Source organism: Talpa occidentalis, unplaced genomic scaffold, assembly GCF_014898055.3.
Source record: "Talpa occidentalis isolate TD23 unplaced genomic scaffold, MPIMG_talOcc4v2.1 talOcc4.10, whole genome shotgun sequence".
NCBI classification, from domain to species: domain Eukaryota; kingdom Metazoa; phylum Chordata; class Mammalia; order Eulipotyphla; family Talpidae; genus Talpa; species Talpa occidentalis.
Window position 1 is genome coordinate 25,090,032 of NW_023600993.1, and position 14,644 is coordinate 25,104,675.

The 14,644-nt window shown below is 43.6% G+C and overlaps 1 long non-coding RNA gene across 1 annotated transcript in view; it reads left to right on the plus strand.

Annotated features, from left to right (window-relative positions):
* LOC119252630 (uncharacterized) overlaps positions 1 to 14,197 on the plus strand; it is a 29,458-nt gene extending 15,261 nt beyond the window's left edge. Inside the window, exon 4 of the long non-coding RNA XR_005126871.2 lies at positions 14,172 to 14,197. This is a non-coding gene — a long non-coding RNA (uncharacterized LOC119252630). The remainder of the gene's footprint in view (positions 1 to 14,171) is intronic.
* The last annotated feature ends 447 nt before the right edge of the window (positions 14,198 to 14,644 follow it).

A 14,644-nucleotide genomic window follows, 5' to 3' on the forward strand; every position in this document is an offset into this window, starting at 1 on the left:
CTTGCAATTTGCAGCAGCATGGATGGCGCTGGAAGGGATCATGCTCAGCGAAATAAGCCAGAAAGAAAAAGAAAAATACCGGATGGTCTCACTCATAGCAGGAATCTAGAAAACTTAAATAAGGGACCAGGAAAATGAATAACTATAAGAAAGTGAAAATCAAAAACAACAAAAAACTATGAACCAGAGACACTTTTTGGGGGGTGGGGGCCGGGAGGGGAGGGATTGGGGTCAGAATGGGGGGGTTGCAATTGTATGGGGAATATAAAAATAAAATTTATTATTAAAAAAAAATACATAGCATGTAGGGCCTCCCCTGGTGGCGCAGCAGTTCGATGCCCGGCCACCGGCGAGGGTCCCACACAAAAAAAATACATAGCATGTAAATAATTTCAAATTTCTAATTCCCATTGAAGTTCTCACACATTGATTATCCCCTTTCACAAGCTCTTTTTCCCAGGGGATATTGAAATAGTTCCCTTAACAATGACCCTTTCACTTATTCTCTTGAATTGTGTCAACTCCAGTGGTGACTTCTAGTTTGTATTGGTACCAATAAATCTCTGAAGTCGTTCAATTCAAATGGTACTTTTAACTGGACCAAGAAACAATACATCTGTTGTATGTGTCATTAAAAGGTAACTCGTGCCCCCCCCACCCGCCCCAGAACATCTGGTTTTAGGGTCTGTTCTTTCTATTTCTCTTGAAAACTGGTGAGAGCAAAGATTTCTCATTACAGCAATAACTCCAGGAAAAATGATGCTAGATTTAGAACTTGATAATAGGACAAAACTAAATGTCTTTAATTTTGTTTTCATGATTTTTATTATTTATTTATTTTCAAAGATTTATTTATTTATTTATACAAGCACTGGGTACAGTCAGAAGCGCGGGAGGGTGAGAGAATTCACCAGAGCCAGAGCGGGGAGCAGAGCAGGCAGAAGGACCGAAGTACACTGCTGAGGGGAGCAGCGGGCGGCAGGAGAGGTCTGCGCGCCATGTGGGACCCTCCTCTGGTGGCCGGGGAGCAGCCGGGGATCGAACTGGCGCAGCAGAGGCTGTGGGCAGCTTTGCAACCCAGCACTCAACCACTGCGCCAGCGGGGAGGCCCTATTTTCATGATTTTTAAAAAGGATTTGTTTATGTGTACAAGAGCTGGGGGTGTAGGCCAGAGTTGCGGTGGGTGAGAGGATTCACCAGCGACAGAGTGGGGAGCAGAACCAGGCAGATTGACTGAAAAACACTGCTGAGGAGAGCAGTGTGTGAGGCAGGAGAGGTCTGCTGCACCATGTGGGTCTCCTCCCTGGCTGTGGATCAAACTCGTGCTGCAGAGGCTGCGGACAGCTTCATAGATTGCGTCTTAATCCCTTGCGCCACCAGGGAGGCCCTCTCCTTTTGTTCCCTTCTACCTTCTCTGCAGTCAGCTTGTGTGCAGGTTCCATGCAGGCTATGCCCCTGGGGCAGGGGTCTGAAGGGCCAGGCACAGAGAAAAGGTAGAAGGCAAGGTGGCAAATTGGCTCTTTCTGGTTGCAGGATCCAGGACCTCAGCCCTTGGTGTGCCTGTCTCATGGAGGCATCTCCATGACAGAACAAAGGCACAGGGGAGGGACAAGAAGAAGGGACATGGACAAAAGGGAAAGACCAACTTTGATTATTGACAAGCTGCTTGGGTGCGCTCAGTCTGCCCTCTGTGAGGAAGCCTGGGTGTGGAAATTTTACTGTTCACTAGACAATGTGGGGGTATTTAAATGTTGGTATTTAAATGCATGTAATGGTGCACACCCACTGAATATTAACTGTGGCTCCATTTCTCCCCATCTCCACAAGGTGACTTGGAGGGGATCTCTGAATTACGTTGTTGGACCTGAGAATAAACCTCATTGATGGTGGGAGGTGCCTCTGCTCAGAGGTCATTTGAGGAGCCCCATGGGCTCATAAGTCACTTGCTGGGATCACTGGGCAGAGTTCCCTTCAAGCCTTGTGTGTGAAGTTGGGGATGACTGCTCCCCACTGGGGATGGGCTCTCAAATAGAGCAGAGCTCTTGAGCTCACCTGAGGTTGCTGCTCTGACATCTGTCTAGTTCAAGGGCTCTGACCATTCTTAGTCACGACCTGAGCCCAGTGTGGTTGTGTGTTTCTTCTGGTGGATATAAATAGATTCTCCCCAGCTGGGCTGCGTGGCCTCTCTCTCCCCCACCCAAAGGTTTCTGAGCAGGAAGGAAAATTCTCAGTTTATTAATAAGTAATGGTAGACTACAGTAGGTGTGGTATCCAAAATAGAAAAACTCTTGACATTGCAGCAATGTGTGGGTTTCTGAGATAAACCACACGTGCTAGAATTTGCATTTTTAAATAATCCTACCATTTATGGCAGTTTTACTGTTGACTAGATGAAATGGAAAATATTGAGGTATTTAAATGTTTGAATTGCTTGTAATGGTGTGTACCCACTGAATATTAGTCATGGTTCCATTTCTCCCCTTTACAAGGTGACTTCTGGAGGGGGGATCTGAATTATATTGTTTGAACCTGAATGTAAACCTTATTGATTATTTTTGAGATTATACAGATTCTTGTGGTTGAGGGTGGGGTTAGGCCAGTGCCTCACCCTTTATTGGAGTAGCCTTGGCCTTGTTATTCATGTTGGAGGTACAGTGCTTACCTTCACCTCTGACCAGTAAAACTAATATCTTCAGAGGAATCCTTTCCCATCCCCTCCATGCTGAGAGCAACTCAACATTCATCACTCTGGTGTTATACTTTCAACATTTTTTTTTTTAAATGGTAACATACTCTCCTTTGCTAGGAAACTCAAAAGTTGACATTATATAGAAATGTGAACTGTGAAAGTATATCCTATAATTTATGGTCAATGTGCTTTGAAGGTGAAAAACACCCTCTAGTCATACAACATTACTGTAGCTTCTGTCTGTCCTTTTATCCACATTTCCCCCTAGTTTGCTAGGTGACTTGAGTAACCTGCAAAAGATCTGAAGAGAGAAGGAGCAATGAAGAAGCACCCTGGAAAAATTCTTCATTTATTATTAACTTAAAACTCCAATTGACTTTCTTCCCCCAGGGCTGGCGACTACAATGGGAACAAGGAATTGGTCCAGTTAGCCTTGAAAATTCAGAGAAAGAAATGGGTGTTGTTGAAAGATCAGTGAACTGGGAGAGAGTAGAATGGAATGCTAACCATGGTTTTTTGAGTCCCTTACTTCTCAGGGACTCACTTCATACTTTGGGCACCTTTTTCTCTCTCTTTACTACTTTCTGCTTCTTGCCATTTTGTGGTTTTCTTTTCTATTTTTTCCTATGACTTAGGACTATGTGTTGGAAAATTTTTATTGTGTAAGAAAATCATCCCATAACTTTGTGGCTAAAAACAAAGCCCATTTCATTTAGTATATAATTCTGTGATTCCTCCAAATTCTTCTGGCCTGGGCTGGCTCAGATGACCAGGACTGACCACTTTCTGTATCCAATGACAGCTGGTAGGTCCCAGGGATGGCCTGGAATGGGGTCCCTCTCATGAGAGGGGTTGGCAGGTTGGCAGCCAGGGTCTGGATGCCTGTTGGTTGAGTGCTTTGATTTTCTTCCACATGACCTTTAACCTTCCAACAGTCTGGCTTGGACAGAATTATACCATGGTCTCTGGGTTCCAACTTTTGTAGGTGGCAACTTGCAATACTAATACTTTTCAAGCCTCAGATTGCATCACATTTGTTAATGTCCAGTTGGGCAAAGAAAATCCCATGGTTAATCTAGAGTCAAAGGGAGATGAAATTAATTTCATTTCTTGATGGAAGGAATGGAATTTTTGGCTATTTTTGCAATCTCTCACTGTCTGCATTTTGAGACATCTGAAAAAAAATGATGATAGTTGATAACAGTCTGGAGTGTTTACTGTGTCCTGGACATTAGACTAATCACTGAATTTACAACATCTCAAGACACTCATCAGTCCTGCAATTTCAGTGCTTCCATTAAAAACAGAAAACGAATATGTTAGAATGCTGCTCTGCTTTACCACAGTAGAGGTGGTGCAGAAATGTTTTTTGTAAATAGAAATTTTGTAGCTGGAATTATTTTTTCAGCACAATAGGGGAGTTGGCTATTTCAAGGAACCCTGTTGCGAATCCTCTTTGAAAGTAAAGAATCCTTTTGTCAAACCCCAATCGCCTCCTGTTTTAGCTACTTGGCAGGTCAAAGCAAAGGGATTTCAAGATACAGATGATGTAGAAAGGGCACAGACTCTGGAGGTGAACTACCCCAGGTTCAAATATGACTGTCTGATCTTGGGTAAGTTGCTTATTTTCCCTAAACCCTGGTTTTCTTTTTCTTAAGATAAGGCTAATAGATACCTCCCTCTCTTGGGTTTTTGGGAGAACTACATGAAAAGTGAAAAGTATGTAAAGGGCCGGCTATTTTTCAGCAGTTTGATAAATTAGAACAATGTATTCTTCCACATTATCTGATATTAGATTTTGTGTCGCTATTGTTCTGTCACTTCCCACCAAGAACAAGAGCCTTTGGAAATATATTTTCCAGTTTTAGAATTAACTTGGCTTGGTTCCCTTTGTCTGTTCTTCCAGGGTTTTGCTGTAAAGGTTTATAGCCATTTTCATTCCTTGATCAAATTGAAGAGGGTAGATGAGGAAATGAATCCATAACTCTGTAGATAACACCAGGTAAAAAGTCTGTACTAAACCAATTTAAAATAAATTAGCCGAGAATAAGGCAAGTGCTGCCTAACACAATCTGCAGTTATCTCTTAACCCAATCAGCAGAGAACAGGAAAACAATGAAGGAATGGAGAATGCATCCCAGGGTGTTGAGGTCACCCACTACTACAGACTTCGGGTCACTGGGTGGACCTGTAATGTCAGCACAAAAGAGTGACTTGGGATGGCCAGTCTCCCTGTGCCATGAGAGTATAAGAAGGAATTTATAGCTAGTGAATTATAAAAACAGCTCTAATTAGCCCCAAGAGGCAATTGCATAAGAACTGCTGAGAACATTGCAGACTCATATTTGCTTCCTTCTCAGGATTTTATATGAGAGCCTGGTAATGAATGTTCTTTAACAATAAGAGCTGAGAGACCTTAGCTCTAATAGCACTCCTGAGGACACAGCCTCCTTTATTTGCAATCCTGCAAAGATCAGTAGGATACTATTGTTAACCCTTGAAATTGTGCGGAAGACTTTCCTTAACTACCATGCAGTAATGAGCAGTAAATAATCTAGCATATATCTGGTTTTAGAATTCTTTTTCAAGAGCCAATGCATTTTTAAAAAGGAGTTTCAGGCACAAAGGATTTTATTTGTTTGTATTAACAGAGAGTAATAGAGCCTCTCTGACACTCATTGGTTAAAACACTATTTTTGAAGTCATGGGCTGCTTTGGCCAGATGTGAGTTGGTCCCCTCGGTCTGCTTTTTCTAGGTGTCATTGAATAGGCACTCAGTAGATTATATCTGTAGTTGAATTTTGGTGACTCAGAAAATTCCTTCTGCCTTCTCTCCCTACACTCAACAAATACATAGAGAGTCTAATATGGAACAGTCAGTGTTTGAGGTGCTGGAATGAGGTGGGAGCCCCGCAAAGTAATATATTTGGTGTGAGAGCTCTCTTATGTCTCCCCCCAAACCAGCGCAATCCACTGGTGCTGCTTATAGCTGGAATTACAGATGGCTGCGCTTTACACTCCGCAGCAGAGACTCGGTCACCCTCCCATGCTTGTAGTTCCCATACTGGGCGATATTCCAGGATGAGGCAAGTACAGGGAGGACATGAGTTCTGTCTTCTTCAAGGGTCATAAAATGGCTATAATGGGTTTAGATATAGAAAACTCAGAAAAGATAGAAAAATTCATCTTTTCAAGCCAATTTGGTTTCGAACCAAATATTTCAGTCCTGGTGGTGACGGACATGGAAAGGTACAAATGGCACATATGAGGCACAAATGGCTCACCCAGGCCTGGTCCAGCTTCAATGACCTTCTATTGGTAGAACAACTGAGGAACTGATTGGCTCCTGGGTAAGATCATTATAGTCAGAGAAGTGGGTGATTTGATGACTTTTTTTTTAAAGATTTATTTATTTATTTATACAAGCACTGGGTACAGTCAGGAGTGCGGGAGGGTAAGAGAATTCACCAGAGCCAGAGCGGGGAACAGAACAGGCAGACTGATGAAGTACACTGCTGAGGGGAGCAGCGGGTAGCAGGAGAGGTCTGAGCGCCATGCGGGACCCTCCTCTGGTGGCCGGGGATTGAACCGGCACTGCAGAGGCTTCAGGCAGCTTTGCAAGCCAGCGCTCAACCGCTGCACCACTGGGGAGGCCCAGATTTGATGACTTTTAAATAAGAACTCTTTCGATACAATTCCTGGCTAACAGTGTCAGGTAGGTCCACGTGGTGCAGGTGCCTCATATTGGGTCCTGAGTGTGTCCATCTTTAACTTTAACTGCTCCAGCAAGAGCATCTCACTTCCATTACAGAACCACTCTTCTTATCCTGCAGGATAAAAGGTACAACTGTTGGTCTTAGGCCCTTAGCTCATGCAGTTTAATGATATTTTTCCTAGAGTGAGGTAAGCATGGGAAAAATCTACTGGTTGATTCTGCAGTGGTACTCGAACCACCTGGTAATGACTTCTGCTACCAAAATCCTCAGAACTCATCCAGTTCCAACTTTTGTCCATGTTCAGGCCTGCAACCATTTCTGAACCATCACAGACTTCAATTAGATTTCTTTTCCCTAAGAAAACCAGAATTGTTCTCTTGTTATAACTAAAGAAGCAAAGAAGGACATGAAATCTTGACATGTGGTTGGTGTTTGGCATTGGCTGGATGTCGTGTTTAGGAAGGAAATGAGGATTTTTCTTCTGCTTACTCCATGCAGGGATGTCTATCCTGCCCTCTGCCTCACCTCAGCAGGAGTAGTATGTTTTATCTCTTGAGTTCATACTATTTTTTTTTTTTGTGTGTGTGTGCATCTATTTCTTCTTCTAGGCCCTGAGAACAAAATTGTGTCTTACTCCTGTCTGTGGTTCTGGGGGCCAGGGAGGGTCTTGGAATACCCAAGAGTGTACATGTGACCGTGAGGTTGGAATGTACACTGAACCTGAGCAGTGATGCAATTAAATACAGATATTTAATTTTGAAATTGATGTATTCTTTTTAATTTAGATAATATTAGGATCCTTCCCATCAGGTAGCACCACCATAAGGTACTTGCTACCAGATCACGTAGCATCAACTGTGCTGCCGTCCCTCTTTGTTCCACCTTCCCCCTTCCCTTCTGGATGCTTTGGCTCTATAGTCAGCTTTCAAAGGTTGTATTTGGCTTTTGAAATCCAGAGGTCTCTCATTTGCTTAGGAATTTGTATATTTTTCAGATTAATTTCTCATATTTGGAGTCACATTTTACTTTCTGACCTTCCTGAGTCTATTCTTTGCTAATAGCATGATAAACAAAAGAAAAATATCCATCTCTAAACTTCCCAGGACCTCCTGCAATAAAAGTTTCCAATTAGCATTCTTTCCTTGGCAGTCCAACTTCGTGATTAAAGAGCTTCATTGGCTTTGGAAAGTTTTAGAATTAAAACCGAGTGCTAGCAGAGACCCAGGGGCAAGACCTTATGAATAGAGGCCAGGAAGGGAAGCAGGAAAAGCAGATGGAGCCAATGAAAGGGGCGAGGGGAGGCCACTGTTTTTGGAGAGGCAAGGGAAGACAAAAATAACCTACTGAGATAATTTGCTCTCCCACAAACAGAGTCAGCAGTGAGTTCCAAAGATGCAATGTGGTCTGAGAATCAGGGCATTCCAGGGGGCTCATCTTTGCTCCTGCTTTGTGAAATGCCACCGAATAAATCAAGGAATCTTGCTTTGTAACTCCTTCCTCTATAAACTCCTTTTGTGACCCAGATGTGTCCTGAAATATCGTATCTAAGAATCATGTAGGGTAGCAGAGGTCAGTGTAATAGTGTGGAGAAGTGGATTAATGTCAACAGATAAGCATATATCCTCTGTCTACTTAACCAGTTTTTATCATGATTTTTTTTAATCCAATTTTTATCATGAACTACAGTTCACCCCTCTACTCCAACTTCCTGCTTTTCTATATTGCAATGTGCTTGTTCACACCCATGTCTTTGCGCGCCTTGTTCTCTACCTTGCCTTAGGAAGGGTTTCCTAAAAGCAGAGAGGAAGACAGAGATCTGTATGATTTTTGAAGCGAGTGGTCTCAGGAGATGGGAAGGGAAGAAGCAAGGGGGATGGAGCCGAGCAAGAATGTGATTACAACTAATCCTACAGGGAGCACTGAGTGTGAATTGCACAATGGAGATGTCCCACTTTGAGGTCAGTTAGTGCATAGAGGTGGAATATCCTTGTAGATGGGGAGTGTAAACTCCCAGGTGAGGTGCCCCCACTGGCCGGGAGCAATTTCCTGAGAAAGAGCAGGTGAAGCACAACATTAAATACTCACAGCAACGGTACAGTGGGCACACTCTCCTGGTATAGGGGATCTTGGTGAAATATTATCAGACATGACACCCTTCTGCATCCACATTCTTCACCTTGTTAAGTTCTTGTCACTAATTTTTCTGAACCTGACTCTGACCACATGTTCTTTGTCTACTTCTTTCTAGCTGGGTAGGGGTCCATTCTCTATGCCTAATACTTCTTGGACTTACCAATCTCCATCTCATCTCCTTGTTTATTAATGTCATGGCATTGCCTATCTGATTTCTATCTACCATGATCACTAAAGTATGTTCAACACACCAGTGCTCTATAAAATTATGTTGAAATGGGCCTCCCTGGTGGTGCAAGAGGTTAAACACTGTACTATGAAGCAATCCGCAGCCTCTGCAGCACGAGTTTGATCCCTGGCCAACCAGGAAGCTACCCACTTGGCGCAGCAGACCTCTCCTGACTCGCCCGCTGCTCCCCTCAGCAGTGTATTTTAATTGATCTGCCTGTTCTGTTCCCCACTCTGTCTCTGGTGAATCCTCTCACCCCCCACACCTCTAGCCTGTACCCCAGCTCTTGCATACATAAATAAATAAATCTTAAAAAAATTATGTTGAAAGGATGAATGTAATATTGGATCGTCCATATAGCCTATGTGTTATCAAATTCCTGTGCCTAACTTTGTGAATGTAAATTTCCACTTGCATACATAGGGAATAATAACTGTGAGTTGTTCTCCTAGAATTGTTGAGAAGCCAAATCACGTAGCACTAGCTTAGTTAGGAGACATGGTATGAAATCCAAATCTTGCTTTGCCTTGACTATCCCTAATACAAGAGCCTCCTTGACAATATCCGTAAGAAAGTGGTCTGAACCTAGATGGAAATGTCCCTTCTGTCCAGTCCCTCTGCTAGCACCACGGACAGTTCTGACATCTTTTTCATATTGGGCTGAAATCTGTCTATCAGTAATGTCTCTACGTCTTAATTTTGCCTCCTGGAGCCACTCAGAACAAATCTGCTCTGCATTTCACATGACAGTCCTTACGGATAGATTATTTCAGGGAGTGTTGCTGTCTCATCTGCTGTTCTCACCTCTTACTGATAGTTGCAGCCAAACCTTTGAAGTTCAAGTCTTGCTTGTCTTCTTCCTTCCTCAGTTGTCATCAGCTCCCTCTGTTATTCAGAGGAGATGGAGAGTTGGAGACTCTGTTTTATTAAGCTCCCAAGAATATGGTCCTCAGGAAGGTCTTTTGAGGACACACACAGAATCTTGTCTTGGTTTTTATGATTCTGCCAACTCCAACGGGGACATTTCTGCTTAGAGAGAGACTACATTCCTTTATTCTTCCTCAAAGATACTTTGATAACAAATGACATCATACCCATAATTAATCTTTGGCTTTGTTGGAGAGTCTATGATTATATTGGGGTGATGAGGACTTAGGGACTAGACTACCTGAACCTTACTGATAGTCTCCATTTATTAGCAGTATGACCTTAGTAAATTTCTGTTTGCTTTGAAGGTGACTTCTGCAGCTTTTAACAGGTGACAGAAGTGAAGCCAAACAGAAGTGGACAGGATAGACAAACACTAAATGACCCAGATTAATGAGATTTAGTGTTTTATTTTGGGGGGGGGCAGGGGAGAGAGAGTGAGCAAGGATGATTCAAAATCTACTGGAACACTAGTATGTTAGATAGGGAGGTGGAACCTGCAATGAAAATAGAGGAACAGCAATGAAGGTAGGAGGAAAACCAGGGGATCTTGGCATCCTGAGAGTTCAAAAGGATTTCAGGCTAGGGGTGTGGTCTTCACCACTGTTGAGGTTTCAAGTAATATGAAGACCAAACAGTGTTCTTGGACTTCAGCCATACGGAGGTCACCTGGTGATCATAGAGGTTTTTTAAAGCCCTAGATGGGGGTGGAAGCTACAGCGGAATGAGTTGAGGAATAAGTGGGAGGGGAGCATATGGAGACTGCATGGATAGATAACTTTCTGGAGGACTTTGGGTGTGAGGAGGAGGGAGGGAGCTATAACTGCAGGAAATGTAGAGTGGAAGGAAGATATTTTTAAGGTGGGGAAGGCTTAAACCTTTTAAAGCATTTTTAGGGAGATGTGATTGAGAGAAGTGGGTTGACTCCATAAAAGAGAGATGGACTAACTGAAACACTGAAAAGACCAAGGGAGAGATCTGGAATGTGGGAGGAAGCGCTGATCTTGGCAGAGAAGGACACTGCCTTGAATGTCACATCAGGGATATTTGTGTTGCTGTGGAAACCACACTCTAATTCACCTGGCCAACTGCTATTTCTCCTTCCCTCACCCCAGCCCACAAAATCTAGACACCTTTTATCTAGATCTTAATTCTCAGTAGCCTGAAGTCCATAGTGTGTGTGTGTGTGTGTGTGTGTGTGTGCATGCATGTGTGTGTGTGTGAGGGAGAGAGAGAAAGAGAGAGATAGAGAGATAGAGAGAGAGAGAGAGAGGGGGAGGGGGAGCAAGAGGGAGGAAAGAGAATTTCCCAGGACCTTCTAGGCACCTCCTAAGTGATTGGAATAACTCTAACTGCCACTGTCCTCACAGTGTGTGGGCAGGTGAGGTGCTCATGCCCAAGGCTCCTTGCATGCTCACTCCTTTTCAGTGTCCATTCTTACCTGACTTCCCAAACTTGCATCTTGCTGACCCACAGTTAATTCTTCCTCTCCTGAGATCAACTGGATCATCCACAAGTGGAGGGTATGTTAGTTTGCATTTCCCTCAGTCTGGTTCAGACTTCTCTGTGTCTGGGTCTAGAATGAACCAGCATTCTCTAGTGGTCTTGGCCAAATGTATTTTTCTTATAAATGAAGTTACTGTCCCTATTTGCCTGGTTTACAGAGCAGCCAAAGGAGTCCATCTGCTTTACCCATTCTAAGTGTCTTGCATGTTAAGATGTGTGACTAAATTCTGTATGTGCTAGTAAAATGCCGACCATGTGAAAAAAGATTCAAGTGTCACATTTCAAAAAAATTCCAAGAAACAATGATTAGAAGTACCCATTAACTAACAACTTTAATATGCTCATATATGTTTATGGATAAGTATCTTTCTAAAGGCCTTAAGACAGAACGATAGACATTTTTCAAAGCACTGAGAAAAAGCAAGTTAATAAGATTCTCTTCCCATGGTACACTACACTCATCCAACTCAGTGATGATGAAATGCACACTGACAAGAGCAATAAGAAAAATAATAACATTATCACTGGATCAATGTCTATTGCTGGCTTCATAAATAAAGGACTTGGCTTCCCATTGATGTTTAATTTTTGTAAATGCCTCTGGAAATTTAAGTAGCAGTAGGAAAACATTATCCTGAGATAATGTTCAATTTCTCCTAACATAAGCTCTTAAACCTTGGACGTGTACAGTTTTTCAGTCTGGGACAAATTCAGGAGAGCAAATCTCTTTGGAGCAGACTGTGATAGATTTGTTTTAAATAGACAGGCTTTAGTGCTAAAGGGTTAGGGGACAGGAGGAGTAGAAGGTGATTAGAACAACAGAGACCAGAGAAATCCTGGGAGTCTTCTTTTTTTGTGGCTTGTTTGAGTGTCCATCAGCCAATTAGACACTCTTTCTCCTCTCTCCATGTTACCCTGCCAGTGCTGCAGCATGTGGTGAATTTGCAAGCAGTTGGGGACATGTATGGAAGCTCCAAAGAGATGACCTATGCTGCAGGATGCTGGGATAGCCTAGCATTTTGTTACTCCTTGCAGTACCTCAACTACTCTGGCATGACTCAGATCCCTGGGGTTGTATAATCAGCACCAGGTTTGAATAATGAACTCCTGCTAGCTCGACCCTAGGAAAAGCATTAGAGTACTTTGGAGCCAAAGAACCATAGATAGTAAAGCCAAAAGGAAGCTTCCTCAAAAGATCCTTTTAAACTAAGATTCTTCAGCCTTCAGGCAGGTAAGGCCCCCATTCTTCAGAAGAAATTCTGAAGATCCAGCTAATTAGAATAGAGGGTAGGAAAGTGATGTCTAAGTCTTTTGCTCTTAGGTCATCCCCCGGCCTCCACCAAGACTTATTGCTATGACATCATGGTGAGGATTCTGAGAATGGTCACAACTCCGTGTGCTGGTGACCATAACTCCAGTGCTTCTCAGGCTTCAATTTTCATGGAACCCAATGGAGTTTGTTAGAACAGATCGCACACTCGCTGAATCTGCAAGTCTGGGGCTGGGGCCCAGGAATTTGCATTATAACAAATTCCTAGGTCTCTCTGGGAGACGATACTTTGAGAGTCATTGCATTAGACTTCTTCTTGGTTTTATGACCCAGAAGCTGGACTGTCTTAAGCAAACAAGTCAATCAGCAACCAGTGGACTCAAAGGGGGGCCGAACCACCCAAAGAAAACTCACTTCTCTAGAGGAGACTTTTCCCAGCTGCACAGGTACTTCACTGAGTAAGAGTAAGCTGTACCCTCTCCATGACCTCAGGGCCCAGTTCTAACTACTGAAAAGCCTCGTGGGCTTGGAAAGTCACAGGGATTCCTCACATATCCTGGCCTCTGACCTCCAATCTTTGAAAACTTGAGAGAAGAACTGTCACCTTCCTGGGAATCTGAAATAGAAAGGCAAATCTGTGAAGGCCTTTTTGACGTCTGAACAGTGGGATTTTAACTAACTGTGGTGATCACTCAGCGTCATGTGGACCTGACAGTGAAGAATGATGCAGGATTCCACTAAAATTCCATCAAAGCCTGCGGGGTGGGGACCTCAGTCACTGAGCCCAGTGCCCTCTGGCCCCTTCTGTCAAGGCATCAGTGGTACAGGGAGACATTTGAAAAGCTGACAGACAGCAGGAAGGGAGGTGGAGGGAGAGGAGTATCCAGGTGGGCGGGAAAGCTCTGGTGTTTGCCAGACTGAGGCAGTGATGAAGGCAAGGGAGTTGGGGGAGGGGGTGGAGAATGGGGGCAGTTTTTTTAGTCTGAAGAGTTCTGAACTCCATGCACCCTCCCTTCTTTTTTTATTTTTTATTTTATTTTTTTACATCATTGTTCATTTTTAAACAATATGTGCTTCCTCCCACCCACTCACGTGTAGTCCCCATAGAGTTTCCTTCATCAATGCACCTGTGCACCATCACCTCAGTCCCCTGAGCTCCTCCCCTCTTACCCGACACAGATGTCTGGTGAGAAAGTCCACTTGCCTCGGAATGCAGTTTAAACCCTACCTGAGTCACAGCAGTGCCAACATCTAGGACCTTCACAGGGCTAAATGTTCTAAATATTCTTGCTTGCAGTATGTCTTATTTATAAGTAGGGAAACTCCAGACATTCTCAAGTCATTGCATTTTCCTGTCCATTTCTAGACTGTAGCCTTTCTAAACATGTTTTTCTTTCCCTTTATCTTAATTGCTTCCACCTTTCCCTATTTTTCCCCCATTTTTTTTCACCCTGGTTCTCTCTTCTTTGTCCCTCTGAGGAATTCAGCTTTCTGCTCCTCCTCTCACATTTCATTCCCATCTTGGGCTATTAAGAGCAAACTATGCAGGTGATTTTGAAGCATGAGGCCTCATTCTGAGTCTCTCCTCCCCATGCAACTGGTTCCAAGGAACGTGAGACCCTTTTATTCCTAGTTTACTATATGTAGATGCTACTGAAATATGACATTCACACAGAAAACTCACAAATCATACCTTTTCAGGTAGCTGGATTTTCAGAGTGGATACATGGAGTGAGTGACCAGTACCCAGATTTAGAAACCTAACATGATCGGTGCCTCAAAATCCCCCGGCCTCCACTAAGACTTATTGCCATGACGTCATGGTGAGGATTCTGAGAATGGTCACAACTCCGGGCGCTGGTGAGATGTTTCTCTGGATGACTGGACTAGCCAGTGGTAGCCCACAGGAGTTCCATCAACGGGTCCTACCCTCTGGGGCTGCTCCCGGTACCAGAGCAAGAGGCCACTGCATTGTTCCATAAACTCTGCATGGGGTTGTGAGCTGTGCAGACCCAGCCATTTTTCCAGGTTCTCCTCTTTGCTCTGCTTGAGGATATGGAAGAAGAGTGTTGAGGTGCAGTCATGAGTGCCGAATCAGCAAAGAGCCACACATGCCAGCCCACAGCGCTCTCTTCCTGCGTTCTGGGAAGGTGAGTGTAAGGAAGCAGTCCTGT